Source organism: Scyliorhinus canicula, chromosome 16 (genome assembly GCF_902713615.1).
Source record: "Scyliorhinus canicula chromosome 16, sScyCan1.1, whole genome shotgun sequence".
NCBI classification, from domain to species: Eukaryota; Metazoa; Chordata; class Chondrichthyes; order Carcharhiniformes; family Scyliorhinidae; genus Scyliorhinus; species Scyliorhinus canicula.
The window spans coordinates 78682118-78700868 of NC_052161.1; the positions used below are offsets into that span (position 1 = coordinate 78682118).

An 18751-nucleotide genomic window follows, 5' to 3' on the forward strand; every position below is an offset into this window, starting at 1 on the left:
TGAAGAAGTTCCTCCTAAACTCAGTCCTAAATCTACTTCCCCTTATTTTGAGGCTATGCCCCCTAGTTCTGCTGTCACCCGTCAGTGGAAACAATCTGCCCGCATCTATCCTATCTATTCCCTTCATAATTTTAAATGTTTCTATAAGATCCCCCCTCATCCTTCTAAATTCCAACGAGTACAGTCCCAGTCTACTCAGCCTCATTGTCACGAGTAGGCTTCAATGAAGTTACTGTGAAACGCCCCTAGTCGCCACATTCCGGCGCCTGTCCGGGGAGGCTGGTACGGGAATCGAACCGTGCTGCTGGCCTGCTTGGTCTGCTTTAAAAGCCAGCGATTTAGCCGAGTGAGCTAAACCAGCCCCTTGGTACACATGGCTGCCACACGGTACACATGGCTGCCACATGGTACACATGGCTGCCACATGGTACACATGGCTGCCACATGGTACACATGGCTGCCGCTGTGTGTCAGTGCTGGAGGAACTGAATATTTAAGGTAGTGTACAGGGTGCCAGGCAAGCGGGCTGCTTTGTGCTAGATGGTGTTGAGTTTCTGCAGTGTTGATGGAGCCACGTTCATCCAGGTAAGCTAGACTATTCCATCACACTCCTGACTATGCAGTATTGCTACTAGAAGCAGTGATAAAGTGAGTGTGTAGATAAGTTGAGTTGTAGCCATTGCTACTCATTTATGCAGATCACCAATCAATGCAGACACGGTACCAGGTCACAACTTACTAACCTAGCACTCGAGTATAAAGCCGTGGCTACATTAACAATGAAAGAAATGCTGCAGTTCCTCCAGTTAATGGAGACTGCCTATATTTTCTGTAACAGACATCAGTCTTGGATTGGTCCCCAACACAAACTCTGTTCCCAAACTGCACACTGTCCCTTTCTCTGGCAACTGTCTGTGGTATGATCATTAAGTTTGCAGAAGACAAAAATAACTGGTGGTGTGGTAAATAGCGAGGAAAGCGAGGAAATAGCGAGGATTTCAGGATGATACAGTCTGGTCAAATGGACAAAACAGTGGTAAATAGAATTTAACCCTGACAAGTGTGAGGTGATACATTTTGGGAGGATTAACAAGACAAGGGAGGAATTTTACGCTCCCCCAAAGGTATGTACTGAGGCAGAGCAAAAGCATAAAATTGAATGTCAACGATACCACCCTGGACCCGGACCCGCCAAACCGAGACACAATTTCATGCTTGGAAACCCATTAATTAGACCCCCAGCCTCATTTTGCAAACCTCTATTAAGTCGCCTCTCAACATCCTTCATTCCAGTGAAAACAATCCGAGTTTATCCAACCTCTCCTCATAGCTAATACCCTCCAGACCAGGCAACCTCCTGGTAAACCTCTTCTTTACCCTCTTCAAAGCATCCACATCCATCTGGTAGTGTGGCGACCAGAATTACATGCAATATTCCTAATGTGGCCTAACTAAGGTTCTGTACAGCTGCAGCATGACTTTCCAATTTTTATACTCCGTGCCCCGACCGATGAAGGCAAGCATGCCGTATGCCTTCTTGACTACCTTCTCCACCTGTGTTGCCCGTTTCAGTGATCGGTGAACCTGTACACCCAGATCCCTCTACCTGTCAATATTCCTAAGGGTTCTACCAATTACTGTATAATTCCCACTTGTATTGGTCTTTACAAAATGCATTACCTCAAGTGGACACAATTTTCCAGTTTCGGCCAGCCAATGTTTATACAGAATTATTATAACTTCCTTGCTTTAATATTATCTCCTGGTTCCCACACCCCTGCCTAGTTAGTTCAAATCCTCCCAATAGAACTAGCAAATCAGCCCGCAAGAAAATTGGTCCTGGCTCTGTTCAGGTGCAACCTGTCCGGCTTGTACAGGTGCCATCTTCCCCAAGCTAGCCACAAAGCCCCAGGAATCTAAAAGCCTCTCTCTTAGAACTTAGAACAGTACAGCACAGAACAGGCCCTTCGGCCCTCGATGTTGTGCCGAGCAATGATCACCCTACTCAAGCCAACGTATCAACCCTATACCCGTAACCCAACAACCCCCCCATTAACCTTATTTTTTAGGACACTAAGGGCAATTTAGCATGGCCAATCCACCTAACCCGCACATCTTTGGACTGTGGGAGGAAACCGGAGCACCCGGAGGAAACCCACGCACACACGGGGAGGACGTGCAGACTCCGCACAGACAGTGACCCAGCCGGGAATCGAACCTGGGACCCTGGAGCTGTGAAGCATTTATGCTAACCACCATGCTACCGTGCTCTCCTGCTCCATCTTTCCAGCCAAACAGTCATTGGCCTTATCTTCATTTTCCTGAACTCACTTGCACGTGCTACTGGGAGTAATCCAGAGATGACTAACTTTGAGATCATGCTGGTTCATTTTCTTCCTGATCTCTGACTGCAAAACCACGTCCCTCTTTCTGCCTGTGTCGTTTGGACCAATGTGCCCCACGACTTCTGGCTGTTCACCCTCCCCCGCCTCAGGGTACTCTGCAGTCGTCCAGCAGCATCCTTGGCCCTGGCACTAAGGAGGCATATCTGGGGCAAAAACGTCTGTCTTAACTATCAAACCCCTCTTTACTCTTCTGAACTGTGTAACTGAGCCGCTCGTGGTGCCATGGACTTGACTCTGGCTGCACCCACATAGAAACAAACCATCAATCTCATGAGGATTCGGAACTGAATACTGGTTGCAGAGTGAAATAGACTCAGAAATCCTTCACTAAATTCCTGTTATAACCTAGGTTCACACATGAAGAAAGGATATTTGATAAGATAGTGAAGATTGCTGGAATCTGTGGAACTGTAACCTGCCACAGGAATAATGATCAGAAAGACGTTCGCTCTTCTGGCTTTTCGATACATGTGAACCTCGACTGTTGGCCCCAGCGGCTATTGAATTGTAGAGTTATCGCAGCAAAGCCTATTTCTGTCCATGACCAGCACATCTTTCAGCAACATGAGACTTTCTCCATATCCACCCATCCCTCAATGCATCACAGCAGCTTGGGAGCGCTGCTGTCTGATTGGACAGAATGGCCTCCAGAGAGAGCAGGGGAATATTGATACTGAGGCAGAGCGGGTGAAACTTTTTCTCCCATGTACAGGTCCCTCATGATTTTGAGTGCTTCCATTAAATCTCTTTGTTGAGATTTGGTACTTCACATTCAGCAGGGAACGTCCTAACTCATCTATAAGGGGGTCCTCAAGAACCCCCCGCACCCTGCCTCATATGGGCAGGGCACCCCCCCCCCCCCCCCCCCCCCCCCAGGCCCGATCCCCAGTGCGGGCAAAATGCCATCTGGGCACATTGGCACTGCTTGGCAGTTCCATCCGGACAGTGCCACGGTGGCACTACCAGGATGACCATATGACATTGTCAGGGTGCCAGGCTGGAAGTGCAATGTTCCCAGGTGGCATCAGCCATGCCAGGATGCCATCTTGCCCAGAGGCCGACCACCCGGGGACCTCCAATCGCATGGGAGAACCCCTCCCAAGTGCCGTTCCACATAGTCCCTATTCGTGGGGACCAGTGCTAAATGGCACCTGGCTGGGGTTTCTTTGGCGAGGCTGGTAGATCCCAGGTGCTTGTTAAATCTGGCATTGCAGAGGCAAGTGAGTTTTTAAGCTCACTGAACTATGTAAGTCTGGATCCCACCCATTGCGGGCGGGATCCAGATCACGGTATCGCGTGAGATCTCAAGAACAAAGAACAAAGAAAAGTACAGCCCCTCAATCTCCGTCGTTCCAGTGCGCACAAGCCAAGTTTATTCAACATCTCCTCATAGCTAATGCCCTCCATACCAGGCAACATCCTGGTAAAGCCCCAGATACAGGAACTGATGACTTTTATCAAGGAGGAATTCCATAAACAGAGGAAAGAAATGCATGAGGATCATGCAAAGGCCATTGCAGAAGCTGTGGCACCCCTGAAAAGTACTTTGGATGGAATGGAGAGGTGTTTGGAGGGGTCACAGATTCGGGAGATTGAAGGAGTGATCTCGGACCACAGCGATCGTGTGGTGGCTCTGGAGGCGGAGGTGAGGCTTCTAGGAGACCTTTGTAAAACGCTGAGGGCAAAGGTGGAGTTGCAGGAAAATGCCTCGAGAAGACAGAACCTGCGAATAGTGGGCCTGCCTGAAACAATGGAAGGTGTGAGTGCTACGAGGTACGTCTCGAGGATGCTGGCGGGACTGGTGGCAGAAGGGGTGCTAGATAAGGCACCTGAAGTGGACCGAGGGCATAGGTCTCTGAGGCAAAAGCCTAGAGCAGGGCAGCCGCCACGGGCGGTGATCGTGAGACTCCATAAATTTCTGGAGAAAGAGAAAACTCTACGGTGGGCCAGGGAGAAGCATAGCTGCGACTGCGAGGGAAATAACTTCCAGATTTATCAGGACATCGGAGCTGAGTTAGAACAAAGAACAAAGAACAGCACAGCACAGGAACAGGCCCTTCAGCCCTCCCTGGATTATCCTTGCTACCCTTCTTAAACAAAGGAACAACATTGGCTATTCTCCAGTCCTCCGGGACATCACCTGAAGACAGTGAGGATCCAAAGATTACCGACATGGCTGGGTTTCTCAGCCTCGAGAAAATAAAGTTTGCCTTAAGAGGGTCTACTCTAGGGTTCTCTCGGAGGTGGCAGCCGTTCGTCGACTTTCTCGGGGAAAATTCAATTGTCAGCAGCAGCAGCAATCTGTGAGTGGGGTGGGGGCTGGTGGGGGGGAGTGAGTGCTTCATTGGGATGGTGTGGGAAGACTGGGTCGCGTGGGGTAATGTCTATTTAATTGTTATTGTATATTCTCTTTTTGTACTATGTTAATGTTCACTCTAGTTTGTTTTGTTATTATGGTTTCTACTGTTTTATTATGAAAATTTCTGCAAAACCTTAATAAAAATACTTTTTTAAAAGAAAGTGAGGATCCAAAGATTTCCGTCAAGGCCTCAGCAATTTCCTCTCTAGCCTCCTTCAGTATTCTGGGGTAGATCCCATCAGGCCCTGGGGACTTATCCACCTTAAGATTTTTCAAGACGCTCAACACCTCGTCTTTTTGGATCTCAATGTGACCCAGACTATCTACACACCCTTCTCCAGACTCAACATCCACCAATTCCTTCTCTTTGGTGAATACTGATGCAAAGTATTCATTTAGTACCTCACCCATTTCTGTTGGCTCCACACATCCCTTGCCTATCCTTCAGTGGGCCAACCCTTTCCCTGGCTACCCTCTTGCTTTTTATGTACGTGTAAAAAGTCTTGGGATTTTCCTTAACCCAATTTGCCAATGACTTTTCATGACCCCTTTTAGCCCTCCTGACTCCTTGCTTAAGTTCCTTCCTCTTTTCCTTATATTCCACACAGGCTTTGTCTGTTCCCAGCCTTCTAGCCCTGACAAATGCCTCCTTTTTCTTTTTAACGAGACCCACAATATCTCTCGTTATCCAAGGTTCCCGAAATTTGCCGTATTTATGCTTATCCGCACAGGAACATGCCGGTCCTGAATTCCTTTCAACTGACATTTGAAAGCCTCCCACATGTCAGATGCTGATTTACCCTCAAACATCCGCCCCCAATCCAGGTTCTTCAGTTCCGGCCTAATATTGTTATAATTAGCTTTCCACCAATTTAGCTGATTCACCCTCGGATCACTCTTACCCTTGTCCACCAGCACTTTAAAACTTACTGAATTGTGGTCACTGTCCCCAAAATGCTCCCCTACTGAAACTTCTACCACCTGGCAGGGCTCATTCCCCAATACCAGGTCCAGTATAGCCCCTTCCCTAGTTGGACTAGGGAACAATATCTACATATTGTTTTAAGAAGTCCTCCTGGATGCTGCTTACAAACTCTGCCCCGTCCAAGCCCCTAGCACTAAGTGAGACCCAGTCAATATTGGGGAAGTTGAAGTCTCCCATCACAGCAACCCTACTCATTTCCAAAATCTGTCTACCTATCTGCTCCTCTATCTCCTGCTGGCTGTTGGGAGGCCTGTAGTAAATCCCCAATATTGTGACTGCACCCTTCTTATTCCTGATCTCTACCCATATAGCGTCGCTGCCCTCTGAGGTGTCCTCCCGTAGTACAGCTGTGATATTCTCCCTAACCAGCAGCGCAACTCTGCCACCCCTTTTACATCCCCCTCTATCCTGCCTGAAACATCTAAATCCTAGAATGTTTAGCTGCCAATGCTGTCCTTCCCTCAACCAGGTCTCTGTAGGTGGTGCCACTGCTCTGGCTGCTGCTGTTTTCCTCTGATAGGCTATCTCTCCCTCTCTCTCTCTCTCTCTCTCTCCTCTCTCTCTCTCTCTCTCTCTCTCTCTCTCTCTCTTCCCCCCCCCCCCCCCCCCCCCCCCCCCATGCTCCTAAGTGCATCCAACTGCTGCTCCAACCGAACCATGCGGTCTGTGAGGAGCTCCAGTTGGGTGCACTTTCTGCAGATGAAGCCATCCGGGACACTGGAAGCCTCCCAGACCTGCCGCATCTCACAGTCCGAGCACTGCACCCCTCTAATTGACATTGCGTCAATTAATTAGTAAATTAAATTTTAAAATGTTTTAAATAAAAGTTACTGTTAACTATATGTTTCTTAGCACTAGATTTCAACTATAAATGTGAAAGCTGAATACAGTACTCTCCGATCTCTGGCTTAGATACGCCTCAAAATTATAATTACGTAATTAATTAATGATGTTTAATTAGTTCAACAATGTTTAATTTTTGAATTTAGTGCAGATTCGCAACCAGCCAATCAGGTCACAGCTTTACTGTGATGTCACTTCAGTTCCCCCCCCACCCCAATTTGAAAAGGTAATAAAAATAAAAATAAAAATCACTTACCTCCCCAGGATGCTCTCTGGTTCTCTCCCTGCAGATGAACAGTCACAGGCCAGAAGAAAGAGAACAAAACAGTAGGGAAAAGGCACCTTCTCCCACTCTGCACCGAAGTACCTCCCTGCACCAAATTACCAAGTTCCTATTCCCACTCAGGAGTTGGAAAAAGGCCGGGCAGGTTTCAACAAGGCCAAGGCAGTGCTGTACCGCTGGCAGATCAGGTTTGGGGTGCTCTACCCGGCGACATTAAGGGTGACGTTTGGAGGCCGAGAGTATTATTTCAAGACCCCAGAAGCAGCCGAAGACTTCATTAAGGAGCATAAACTGGGGGAGAACTGAGTGGGCAATGCTTGGGAACCAGGGTGCTAGCAGTATGTAATGGTCGGGAGCATGTTTGAAGTGGATGTAGGGATTGGGGGATTTTCGCCTTTTATTGTGTGGGGGGGGGGGGGGGGGGGTTCTGTTCAATGTTGAGATTGTAAGGAGTTGTAGGGGTGAAAAGTTTATGTGGGGATGGATGTTCCCATTCCTCCCTCCTGTTTTATGGGTCTGTTTGTGTTTAACATCTGTTTGTTTGCTTTTGGAGAAAGCTACCTGGAGTTCAGAAGAAGTCCTTGTTTGGGTGGGGGAGGGAAAGGCCAGCAGGAGGCCGCCACCTTTGAGCTGAGGCGTGGGGGGGGGGGGGGGGGGGGGGGTCATTAGGATGTGCCTTTGGGCAGGGGCAGCCGCGCTAGCAGGTTATGCTGGTGAACGGAAGTGAGATGATGGGGGAGAAGGCCACGAGGGGTGGCCTGAGGGAGAGGGGAAATGGGGGAGGAAGAAGGGGAAAGGGAAAAGCGCCAGGGGGGCGGGTTCTGCGACGTGGCAGGGGGTGAGAGATGACATGGTCAAGGGCGAAGAAAGGGGCCATCTGGGATGGGCTAGGTACAGAGTGGAATTAAAGGGGCAGGAGTTATGTGGGGAAGATGACAGATGGTACAGGGGATTGGAGGCGCAAGCCTCCGGTAAGGTTGGTAACGTGGAACGTCCGTGGACTGAATGAGCCGGTTAAAAGGTCGCGGGTCTTCGCGCACCTCAGGAGCTTGAAAGCGGGGGTTGTCTTTTTGCAGGAGACACACCTCCGTCTGAAGCACCAGGTTAGGTTAAGGAAGGGGTGGGTCGGTCAGGTTTTTCACTCGGGGATTGATTTCAAATCAAGGGGTGTGGGAATTTTAATGAGCAAATAAATGGGATTCGTGAGTGCGAAGGAGGTGAGGGATCCAGGTGTGAGATATGTGATTGTGAGTGGGGTATTGGAAGGGGCACCGGTAGTGTTGGTAAATGTGTATGCCCCAAATTGGGATGATGTGGGTTTTATGAGGGGGTTGCTGGCAGCAATCCCGGATTTGGCCACGTACCAGTTGATTATGGGAGGAGATTTTAACTGTGTCCTGGAGCTGAGGGTGGATAGATCGAGCCCCAGGTCGATGGGTAGGGTACAAATGGCAAGGGTGCTGGGGGGGTTTATGAAGAGGATGGGTATGGTGGATCCATGGCGCTTTCAGAACCCGGGGGAAGGGAGTATTCCTTCTTTTCACACAACTATAAGGTGTATTCTAGGATTGATTACTTTATAGTGAGTCGGGAGATTTTGGTTTGGGTGGAGGGGGCATAGTATGCGGGGATAGTTATCTCGGTTCATTATGGGACGAGAGGAGAGGCCGGAGTGGAGGTTTGACTCGGGGTTGTTGACGGATGGAGGTTTTTGTGATAAGGTGCGGTTGGCGATTAGGGATAATGTGGAGTTCAATAGAATGGGGAGGTGTCGGTGGGCATTTTTTGGGAAGCACTTAAGGCAGTGGTCCGGGGAGAAATTATCTCATTACCGGTTCGTGTGAACAAGGAAAGGAGGGCGGAACATGACCGTCTAGTGAGCGAGATAGTGGAGGGTGCCCACCGTGGAGGGATTGGCGAGGAGGAAAAAGTTGCAGGGGCAACATGCGAGGCTGACAACGGGGAGGGCGGTAGGGCACCTGCATAGGGCAAGAGGGGTGCAATACGAGTATGGGGAGAAGGCGAGCCGCATGCTGGCGCACCAGCTGCAGGGGCAGGCTGCGTCCAGGGAAATATTGAAGATCTTGGGCTGGGGATGGGGTGTCAGAGCCAGGGAAGGTAAATGAGGCATTTAGAGAGTATTACCAGCGACTTTATGAGGCAGACCCAGGAGGAGAGGAGGGGGACATGGGGTGGTTTCTGGATGAGCCGGAATTTCCCCAGGTGGAGGAAGCAAAGAGGCAGGCGTTGGAGGAGCCCCTGGGGCTGAGGGAGGTGCTGGATAGTATCAGGGGTATGAAGTCGGGGAAGGCCCCTGGGCCAGATGGGTACCCGGCAGAATTTTATAAGGAATTTGCAGCGGACCTGACACCACATCTGTTAGGGGCATTTAATGAAGCGCTGGAGAAGGGGGAGTTGCCAGAGACGATGAAGCAGGCAGTAATCTCACAAATCCCAAAAAAGGGAAGGATCCGGTGGAATGTGGGTCGTATAGACCCAGATCACTATTGAACACGGATGTGAAAGTATTGGCGAAGTTGTTGACGGGGAGGATGGAGGATTGTGTCCCGGGGGTGGTTGCAGAACATCAAACAGGCTTCGTGAAGGGCAGGCAGCTCGCGAGTAATATAAGACGGCTGTTGAATGTGGTGATGAATCCGTCGAGAGCTCTGGTACCGGAGAGGGTGGTGTCCATGGACGCAGAGAAAGCATTTGATCGGGTGGAGTGGCGATACTTGTTCGACGTTTTGGGAAGGTTTGAGTTTGGGCTGAGATTTGTGGCATGGGTGCAGTTGCTGTATGTGGCGCCAAGAACGAGGGTGAGGATGAATGATAAGAGCTCACAAAGCTTTGACTTACACAGGGGTACGAAGCAGGGGTGCCCGTTGTCACCACTGCTGTTTGCGATGGCCAGTGAGCCATTGGCAATGGCTCTCAGGGGGTCGGCAGAGTGGCAGCGGATAATGAGGGGACAAAGGGAGCATCGGGTGTCGCTCTATGCTGATGACCTCTTGCTATATGTTTCGGATCCGTTGGAGAGTATGGGAAGGATTATGGGCCTGTTGGGGAGGTTTGGAGGGTTCTTGGGATACAAGTTGAATGTAGGGAAAAGCGAGGTATTCCCGGTGAATGAGCTGGCACAGTGGGCTTATTTATGTGGGATGCCATTTACGGTAGCGAGGGATAGGTTTAGGTACTTGGGGATTCAGGTACTGAGGGAATGGACGGCGCTCCATAAGTGTAACTTAACGAAGTTGGTGGAGGAGGCCAGGGAGGATCTTAAGAGGTGGGATACACTGCACTTAACGTTGGCGGGGAGGGTCCAAGTGGTGAAATTAATATTCTGCCGAGGTTCTTGTTTATCTTTCAGGCTCTCCCGATATTTATACCAAAGGCCTTTTTTCGGAAAGTGGACACAATCATCTCTGACTTTGTATGGGTGGGGAAGGTGCCGAGGGTGGGGAGGACCCTGCTACAGAGGCCGGGGGGGGGGGGGGGGGGGGGGGGGTTGGCGTTGCCAAACCTGCTTCATTATTATTGGGCGACGACTGTAGACAAGGTGCGGCGGTGGTGGGAAGGAGAAGGGGTAGAGTGGGTTAGGATGGAGGAGGAATCTTGTAAGGGGTCTAGTTTGAGGGCTATGGTGACGGCAGCATTGCCAATGGCTCAGAGTAGGTATTCAGGGAGCCCAGTGGTACAGTCCACGGTGAAGATATGGAATCAGCTGAGGAGGCATTTTAGGATGGAAAAGATGTCGGCTGTGCGAGAATCATGGGTTTGAGCCAGGGGGGGATGGATAGTGTATACGGAAGGTGGAGGGAAGTGGGGCTGGTCAAGGTGAGGGATTTGTATTTGGAGGAAGGGTTCGCCAGTCTGGAGGAGCTAAGGGAGAGGGTAGAGATGCCATGGGGTAGTGAGTTCAGGTATCTACAGGTTAGGGACTTTGCATGAAAGGTCTGGAAGCGGTTCCATAGATTGCCAGGATACACCCTGCTGGAGCGACTGCTGCTTCCGGATGTGGAAGGGGAGGGAAGAATTGGGGATATATATAAGTGGCTGGGGGAACAGGGAGGCGAGCGGGTTGTGAAGTTCAAGGAGAAATGGGAAGCGGAGTTGGGAATGGAGATCAATTGGGGAGTATGGAGTGAGGCACTGCAAAGGGTAAACGGGATTTCCTCTTGTGCAAGGATGAACCTGATACAGTTTAAGGTGGTGAACAGGGTGCATATGACTCGGGCGAGAATTAATGGGTTCTTTCCGGGGGTAGCAGATGAGTGTGAGAGATGTGGGTGGGGGCCAGAGAATCATGCGCACATGTTTTGGGGTTGTGAAAAATTGGAAAGATTCAGGGCGGGAGTGTTCGTAGTCTCAGCCAGGATAGTGGAGCCTTTGGTGGCGATATTTGGGGTTTCAGAGAAGCCGGAGCTCGTGGAGAGGAGGAAGGCCGATGTCTTGGCCTTCGCCTCTCTGATTGCACGGCGACAAATTTTGCTGGAGTGGCAGTCGGCATCGCCACCGGGGGTAGCAGCATGGTTGGGTGACCTGTATGACTTCCTGCGGTTAGAGAAGATAAAGTATGAGTTAAGGGGCTCAGCAGGGGAGTTTGAGAAAAGGTGGGGGATATTTGTGACCGTGTTTGAGGAGTTGTTTGTCGCAGGGGGGTGGGGGGGTGGGTGATTGGGAGGCAGCGTGAAAAAGGAGAAAAATCTGTACAAGTTGTATAGTTGATTGTTGGGAAGAATGTTTCCCGGGGTGTTTATTTGCTGTAACCTACTTTGATACAGGTTTGAATAAAATGCATTTGGAAAAAAAACATAGAACATACAGTGCAGAAGGAGGCCATTCGGCCCATCGAGTCTGCACCGACCCACTTAAGCCCACACTTCCACCCTATCCCCGTAACCCAATAACCCCTCCTAACCTTTTTTGGACACCAAGGGCAATTTATCATGGCCAATCCTCCTAACCTGCACATCTTTGGACTGTGGACTGTGGGAGGAAACCAGAGCACCCGGAGGAAACCCACGCACACACGGGGAGGACATGCAGACTCCGCACAGACAGTGACCCAAGTCTTTGGACTGTGGGAGGAAACCGGAGTACCCGAAGGAAACCCATGCAGATACAGGGAAAACGTGCAGACTCTGCACCAGACTGTGACCCAGCGGGGAATTGAACCTGGGATCCTGGTGCTGTGAAGTCACAGTGCTATCCACTTGTGTTACCATGCTGCCCTTAAGACAGAGAGTGGATAGTCAGAGACTTTTTTCCAGGGTAGAGGGGTCAATTACTAGGGGGCATAGGTTTAAGGTGCGAGGGGCAAAGTTTAGAGGAGATATACGAGGCAAATGTTTTATACAGAGGGTAGTGGGTACCTGGAACTCGCTGCCGGAGGAGGTGGTGGAAGCACGGGCGATAGTGAAGTTTAAGGGGCACCTTGACAAATACATGAATAGGATGGGAATAGAGGGGTACGGAGCCCAGAAGTGTAGAAGATTTTAGTTTCGACGGGCAGCATGGTCGGCACAGGCTTGAAGGGCCAAAGGGCCTGTTCCTGTGCTTTTCTTTGTTGTTTGATGAAATTACCAATGAGACTCACTTTTGTAGATTTTACTTTATCACAGATTGGAACAAACATAAATTAAACATAAGTTAATTAGCAAATGATACTTCAAATAAAAAAGATAAAATTCACTTTAAATAGCCGATACAACAAAGATATGTCTTGCACAATCACAAGCATTTCTCTTCAGTATTTTTGGCATTACATAGCTACACAGTTCTCCAATATCCTCTTCGTTATTCATTCAGGGTAGATCAGGAGATCTATCCAACAACAGCTTTCACCTTCGAGTTTCATAGCAATGGTTATCATCAGCAATGCACATAAGTACAAGCCCTCTTGTACACACCCAAACCTTTCCAAACCCTCTCTTCCTATGATCATGACATCCTGATTGTGTGGCTTTCCAGAATTCCTTTTAAACAAACCAACAACACCTTGGTTTATGGTTTGGCTACTTGTGGGGAAATAGTCAGTTCTTTAGCATCTCCAAGCTATTGATCATAGATCATAGAATTTATAGTGCAGAAGGAGGCCATTCGGCCCATCGAGTCTGCACCGGCTCCTGGAAAGAGCACCCTACCCAAGGTTAACACCTCCACCCTATCCCCATAACCCAGTAACCCCACCCAACACTAAGGGCAATTTATCATGGCCAATCCACCTAACCTGCACATTTTTGGACTGTGGGAGGAAACCGGAGCACCCGGAGGAAACCCACGCACACACGGGGAGGATGTGCAGACTCCGCACAGACAGTGACCCAAGCCGGAATCGAACCTGGGACCCTGGAGCTGTGAAGTGATTGTGCTATCCACAATGCTACCGTGCTGCCCCACAGCTTTCCAAGTTTTAATACTCTTTAGCCAGCTTACATGGCACCTCCAAGAACTCCTGTCTTTTTTGTTTCTGCCAAACAGAATGATTTACTTCTTCTCCTCACAAGAATACCCCATGTTGCTCTTTCTGTCTCTCTTTAAGTCATATCTGTGCTTTCTTCCAGTTCCTCTGCTTGTACCTCTCCTTTGTGTCTGGTCACATGGCATCTGTGCATTAATTTTCTTGCTCTTGATACTGCTTCCAGGTCAGGAGTGCCCCAGGTCACATGGACCAGTGTTTATTATCCAATAAAATTATAATTGATTGTTTTACAACTGCTGCAAACTATTAAAAATAATTTTTCAAACATTCTTAAAAACAATTACAGATTCCATGAACATTTTAAAGGAATTATACATTTTCCTTAGTGTACTCTTTCTAGGTCAAGACCATGCACACCCTTCTCTCATAGAATCCCTACAGTGCAGAAGGAGGCCGATCAGTCCATTGAGTCTGCACCAGCCCTTGGAAAGAGCACCCTACTTAAACCCACTCTCCGACCCTATCCTTGTAACCCTACTTAACATCTTGGACACTATGGGGCAATTTAGCATGGCCAATCCACCTAACCTGCACACCTTTGGATTGTGGGAGGAAACCGGAGCACCCGGAGGAAGCCCATGCAGACACAGGGAGAACTTGCAAACTCCACACAGACCGTCAGCCTGGGCCGGAATTGAACCTGGTTCCTAGGGGCTGCGAGGCAGCAGTGTTAACTGCCCATTGCTAACCACTGTGCCACCGTACCGTTCTCACAGCACGTCTTTTGCTTCATTCCCTTTGACCCTGCACTAACAACTCGTCCATTTAATCGCTCCTGCCTTCCAGCCTATCACAGGCCTTCCCTTTATATCATTTCCCCTCCCTCCTCCTTTTCACTTACTTAAAACCTATCACGTTTCCAATTAATTCCAGTTCTGGTGAAAGGTCATTTACCTGGCCGTTAACGCTGTTTCTCTCTCAACAGATGCTGCCAGACCTGCTGCGCATTTTGTGTTGTTTTTTAAAATGTCACTTGGAACATTGCCTAACCTTTTTTGGTGTTCATTTCAGGCAGAAGGCCAGGCCAGTGGGAAAGTCAAGGTCCTGCTTAAGAATTCTAAATTAAAGAATCGTCCAGTCCGAGAATCCTCCAGCATGTTAAAGAGATCCTGCCCGCAGCTTTATAGGTAAGGATAATGTCTTGCTTTGTGCCTTGCCCTGTATTCCCACAGCAATTCATAGAATTTACAGTGCAGAAGGAGGCCATTCGGCCCATCAAGTCTTCACCGGCTGTTGGAAAGAGCACCCTACCCAAGGTCAACACCTCCACCCTATCCCCACAACCCAGTAACCCCACCCAACTCTAAGGGCAATTTTGGACACTAAGGGCAATTTATCATGGCCAATCCACCTAACCTGCACATCTTTGGACTGTGGGAGGAAACCAGAGCACCCGGAGGAAACCCACGCACACACGGGGAGGGCATGCAGACTCCGCACAGACAGTGACCCAAGCTGGAATCGAATCTGGGACCCTGGAGCTGTGAAGCGATTGTGCTATCCACAATGCTACCGTGCTGCCCTCAATCAGGGGATAGCTCCGCTCGCACCCCCTTCCCATGGAGTAGCCCAGGGCCCATCAGGCACCCTGAGGGAGGAGGAGGTGATGGGGCCCGTGCCAGTGTCTCTCTCAGGGGAGGTGCCAGATCAATGCAGCACCTCGGATTCCCCACCCTCCTGTCCCTGGTGCATCTGGTTTGCAGCAGGCAAAACAGGGCAGCACCATGCCACTTGGGACACCCGAGCACCAAGGCCTACCCAGGCCTGGTCACCCCAGAAGACGCCCGCCAATGGGGCCCCTCGATGCAGGGCGGGAATCACAGCAGGCCACCTCCACTCCTGATGTACTGCCTGGGGATCATGTAAGGGCATGTAAGACCAGAAAAGTAGACACCGGTTAAGTCGGCAAGGATGCAAGGCACAGTTTAGTGATAGGGGCTAGGGTGCAAACCTGCATATATGCTTTCACATTAAATACCTGTGCACAATGTTAAAACCTGCCTCAGTGCTCTGTCAGGCGGGTGTGAGGGGTAGGCTGGTCTGGGCTGGCCAAACAGGGGGTGAAGTTGGAGGGGTGGAATGGGTGGACATTTTGGATGGGCATGTCTCATGGGCCTGCGGTTCAGCCAGCGCACACTGCTACTGTGCCCCCCCCCCTCATCGTTCCCACCTCCGCCACCCCAGGTATTCGATGAGACTGTGTGATGGAATGGCCAGTTCGCATGCAGGGATCATCAAGGTGAAAGGTGGAAAGACGAGGACTGGCGTTAAGGCAGTGTGTATATTTGTTGGAATGCTGTGTGTCATCGAGGTAGTGGGGATGGAGAGGGTGGAGGACGCCTTGTGTATCCAGGAGGAGGGGGCGGGAGGGATGATGCACTGTGAGGTCTCCAGTCAGAGGAGATCCTGCGCAATGTTCTGAAGTGGGGGTGACAGATACTGTGTGTGGATTATTCACAGCACCCTCCTGACATTGTTCGACCCCTTTCTCTGGACACTACTGCAGGAAGAGGAATTGCTGCATTCTACATCGTGGTGTCCAGTTCCAGGCTCTGTATGCCAGTGTCCTCTGGTGTTGGACACACCGAGGTTTCTGGGGTCAACGAAAGTTCACCCACATCCTGTTACCTGGTCACATTTCTTCATGAATATGAACTAAATCCAGTGTTAGACTCAGGCGTAATGAACAGCCTGAGAGACATCTCCACTCGCCAGCCCATACATGCTCACAGTGTGAGCTAAACATTGCCTACCTGGGCCATGGAGATGGATCGGAATTGCAGAGAGACCGTTCTGAACTAATCTCTTTCCATCTTTAGACCAGAAGATGGAAGCAGCAATTCTCTGATGATGGAGACAACCTCTGCCAGTGTATGGGGTCTGAACAGGAAATGTGACTGGAGCCATTCGCCCTGACCCATCCGGTAAAGTAAGCGTCATCTCTCAGCTGCCATCCATGCCAAGGTGTTTCAGAGACATTTGCAAGACAGGCCTTATGCCCATCGACTCATTATGACCATATGATGCCAAATTAGGACGGAGGGTGAATTGTGACGAGGATGCAGGGATCCTACAGCAAGATCTCAACAGTTTGGGCGAGTGGGCAAACCAATGGCAGATGCAGTATAATTTGGATAAGTGTGAGGTTATTCATTTTGGAAGCAAAAACAGGAAGGCAGATTACTACCTGAACGGTTGTAAATTGGGAGAGGGGAGTGTGCAGCGGGACCTGGGTGTCCTTGTGCACCATTCGCTGAAGGTAACCATGTAGGAGCAGCAGGCGGTAAAGAAGGCTAATGGTATGTTGGCCTTCATTGCAAGAGGTTTCAAGTATAGAAGCAGGGATGTGTTGCTGCAATTGTACAGGGCCTTGGTGAGGCCACACTTGGAGTATTGTGTGCAGTTTTGGTCTCCTCTGAGGAAGGATGTTCTTGCTCTCGAGGGAGTGCAGTGAAGGTTTACTAGACTAATTCCAGGAATGGCGGGATTGTCATATGAGAGATTGACTAGGTTGGGATTGTTCTCGCGGGAGTTCAGAAGAATGAGGGGGATCTCATAGAGATTTATAAAATTCTAACAAGACTAGACAGGGTAGATGCAGGGCAGGTGTTACCAATGATGGGTGTGTCCAGAACCAGGGGTCACAGTCTGAGGACTCAGGGTAAACCATTTCGGACAGAGATAAGGAGACATTTCTTCACACAAAGAATGGTGAGCCTGTGGAATTCATTACGACAGGAAGTAGTTGATGCTAAAACTTTGAATATATTCAAGAGGCGGCTGGATATAGCACTTGGGGAGAATGGGATCAAAGGCTATGGGGAGAAAGCAGGATTAGGCTACTGAGTTCAATGATCAGCCATGATTGTGATGAATGGCGGAGCAGGCTCGAAGGGCCAAAAGGCCTCCTCCTGCTCCTATCTTCTATGTAGCTGTGTATCGACTCCATGCTGTCTCCCTATGGAACAACTCAATCAATCCCACACTGCCGCTCGGGTCCTGTCGGTTTACAGGATAATTTTGTCCAAGCTCCTGAACAATTTCCTTTTGGAGTCACTCATCAGGCGTGAACCAATGGCCATGCTGCACCCGAAAAGCAGCTTGCTGATAAAATCCAGGAGACCTCGCTTCCGGGATCTATACGGCTCGCAACATCCAACGCAATCTCGCGAGATGTTACGATGTAAACGCACTTTTTGGCAAATCTGCTTATTCAAGCGAGACAGCTAATGTGCAGATTCTGAGGTACCTGATGCTTTGGAATTCACCCCCTTCACCTCAGAGACCTTGAGCGAGTGCTGTTCTGTACTGGACTCCAAAACGGGACCAGATGGAATGGCACGGCACTGCACTCCTGGGGGTCTCCCCAAATGGGACCAGATGGAATGGCAACTGTGGGGGTCTCCTAGGGGATCAGAGGCCCCCAGATGCATGCCCTTTGGGCAGGGTGGTACCCTGGTACTGCTGGTGCACTTGGGCACCCTGGCAATGCCAGCCTGGCACTACCAAGGTGCTCACCCAGGTGGCACTGCTGGCTGGCATGAGCAATGTCAGGTTGGCACCACTAAGCAGGCATCTTCTGCATGTACAAGAGTTGGGAGGGGGGGTTTGAGGAGTGGGGAGGGGTTGAGAGGGGGGGTTGAGGAGTGGGGTGTGGTATGGGGGGGTTTGAGGAGTGGGGAGGGGTTGAGGAATGGGGGTGGTTGAAGAGTGGGGGGGGTTGAGAAGTGGGGAGGGGTTGAGGAGTAGGGGTGGTCGGGGGGGTTTAAGGAGTAGGGAGGGGTTGAAGAGTGGGGGGTGCGGTCGGGAACCCTCCCATAGCGTGTTCGGACTGGAAGGGGCAAGTTTGCTTCAGTTACATCCTTATCTCTCACTACAGTGGGGAGTTCGGCGAGCAGAGCTCCCCAGTGTATAAAATGGGGCTATGTGAAGCCACTGCTCGCTCGCTTTGGGACTTAGTTCCCAATTAGTTGAATCACGCCTATCATCTCTTCTTCCACCACCCTCCCAGTCAGCAAACTCCAAGTTCCTCACTTCCCCCTCCATCTCATGCACTAAACCTGAAATCTGTGTCTAACAGCCCTTCAATGACCATCAGCCAATGGGATGGGTTTATCCCCATCTACCTTATCTCATTTATTCATTCTTCCCAGAAGATTAGCTGCCATGGATCTCCACATTCCACAATGGTCAACTGTACCCAGTCCATTATGTCTGGCATTCACTTTCTCCTCTATTTTCTGTGGACCATCATCTCCCTGTGGATCATACCTTGCGTTGCCCAATTATGTATTTTCTTTTATTCCCTTTTCTTTCCATGTACTTAATGATCTGTTGAGCTGCTCGCAAAAAAATACTTTTCACTGTACCTCAGTGCATGTGACAATGAACA

The 18751-nt window shown here is 49.9% G+C and overlaps 1 long non-coding RNA gene across 1 annotated transcript in view; it reads left to right on the forward strand.

Moving 5' to 3' along the window:
- The window catches only part of LOC119950840, a 28320-nt gene that overhangs the window by 6104 nt on the left and 3465 nt on the right, over positions 1–18751 (forward strand). The window contains exons 2-3 of the long non-coding RNA XR_005457442.1: positions 14371–14486; positions 16179–16288. This is a non-coding gene — a long non-coding RNA (uncharacterized LOC119950840). The remainder of the gene's footprint in view (positions 1–14370; positions 14487–16178; positions 16289–18751) is intronic.